The 2,177-nt window shown below is 40.4% G+C and overlaps 1 non-coding gene across 1 annotated transcript; it reads right to left on the bottom strand.

The window, feature by feature from the left end:
* Positions 1-1,113: 1,113 nt before the first annotated feature.
* Positions 1,114-1,220, bottom strand: LOC141603302 (small nucleolar RNA R71). The gene has a single exon (XR_012525187.1). It is a non-coding gene; the product is annotated as a small nucleolar RNA R71 (small nucleolar RNA).
* Between the last annotated feature and the right edge of the window lie 957 nt (positions 1,221-2,177).

The following is a 2,177-nucleotide window of genomic DNA, read 5'->3' as shown; positions in this document are numbered from 1 at the left end:
ACCTTCCTAGGATTGTAAGATATAACCCAACTCAATCCATCACAACAATAATTGCTTGCTTATAATTTGAGAACATGTTTGTATGATCATATCCCATGATTCCCCTATGATCCCATGACACCCTAGTGCCTTTAATCAATTGGTTAACCCCCTTTTTATTCATCTTGCTTATTTTCATTGTTATTCTAGTTTAGTAACCTTCTACATCAACCCAATTTGTGACACCCCTTAGACACCGCTAGTTACAATAGAAATCTCATTTCAACTCCCGTCCCTTGGGATCCGACCTTTACTTGCCTCTTTACTAATTGTAGAGTTGCTTGTTAAGCTATAAATTGTGTTTTGATTCGACCGTGACCAACGACCACATCTATTTATTTGTGAATACGAAACGGACCGATAAAAAATGGCGCCGTTGCCGGGGACGGTGTTTGTTTGATTTAGATTTCTTCTTTTTGTTATTAGTTGTGTCTTTCTTCACCTTGAGGAAGTAACACTCCTCAAGGTTTGTTCTAATTGTTTTTGAGTTGTTTGATATTTTGCATGTCTAGAAGGTTACAAAGTGATTTGTTACCTTTTGACCGTGAAATCGAAAGAACCTTGACGAACAATAGGAGACTTGTTAGGAGGAATTTGAGAGGTGTTGGTGAAGTTATTCAACCCACTAGTGAGTTTGTCAATCCTTTCGCAATAGAAGGAGAAGAAAACCCATTACACAATACCCCACAAAATCCACCTACAATGCCAAAATTCTCGTCACACTCCGTACCCACCGAGGAGAATCTACCAAATGGTACTCCTACACCGCAACATCTCACCGGAAATTTTATTGCCAAGTCCGCATTCATCCAACTAGTTGAGAGGAGCCAATTTGGGGGGATGCCTAGTGAGGATCCTCATTCTCATATGTAAACCTTTTGCGATTATTGTGATGCTATCTCTCAAACGGGCGTGACTCAAGACCAAATTAGATGGGTCTTATTTCCTTTTTCCTTAATCGGCACCGCAAAGCAATGGTTGAAGGGCCTTGATAAGGCCACCCTTGGAATAGATTCTTGGAAGAAGTTGGCTCTAGCTTTCTACAAAAAATTCTACCCACCGGAAAAGACCAACATGCTAAGAGCTCAAATTACGGGTTTTAAGAAAAGGGATGAAGAGTCTTTGTATGAAGCTTGGGAGCGGTTTAAAGGTATTTGTCGCTCTTGTCCTCACCATGGACTTAGCGAATGGTTTTTGGTGCAACAATTTTGGAATGGTTTATATGAAGATTCTAGGAACATTCTCAATGTGGGATCAAATGGAATGTTCACCGAAGTTGATGACAATCAAACATGGAACAAGATTGAGGAAATGGCGGTCCATAACTCACAATATAGTAGACCTCGCAAGGCTACTAGAGGAGGAAAGTATGAAGTGGACTCCGTTACTCAATTGGGTGCTCAACTTAGTGCTCACATTGACACAATCAACTTGAAGTTTGAACAAGCTATGGCTAGACTTGAGGAAAACTCAAAATCATCGAAGCATCATGTCAATGCCATGACGGCATCCTCATCAATCCCATGTGGGATATGTGAGAATTGTGGAACTTTGGGTCATGACCCAAGTGAGTGTAGGGGAACAACCGAACAAGTTAATGCTTTCCAAGCTTACAAGAGTGGTACCCCTTATTCCAATTTTTACAATGAGAACACCAAGTTCCATCCAAATCTCTCATACAAAAGCCAAAATGTTCAAAACCCTCAAACAACATACACTCCACCACCCATGAGAAACCAAAATCAAAGACCCTTTTACAATCAAAACCAAGGTTACCAAAATCAAAATCCATACAATCACCAAAATGACCAAGGTTTTGATGTCCAAAAAGCGGTCCTCCAAATGCAAAAGAATCAACAAGAATTTTTCACCCAAATGCAAAAAGATAGCCAAGCAAAGGAAACCACCATCAACAACATTCTAGCTCACACCAAGATGTTGGAAACACAATTAACTCAACTAGCATCTTCAAGCTCACAAAGACAAAAGGGGCAACTACCACCTCAAAGTAATCCCCCTAGACATGAAACGGTTAGTGCCGTTCACTTGAGAAGTGGTACAAGGTATGAAGCACCGAAGAAGCAAGTTGAGAATGAAGTTGTGGAAGCTAGTGAAAAGGAAGAAATTGTGCAAAACTC

The sequence above is a fragment of the Silene latifolia genome, chromosome 9 (assembly GCF_048544455.1).
Source record: "Silene latifolia isolate original U9 population chromosome 9, ASM4854445v1, whole genome shotgun sequence".
NCBI classification, from domain to species: domain Eukaryota; kingdom Viridiplantae; phylum Streptophyta; class Magnoliopsida; order Caryophyllales; family Caryophyllaceae; genus Silene; species Silene latifolia.
Note: the sequence above shows the minus strand (reverse complement) of the source record. Positions and strands in the feature narration are given on the sequence as shown.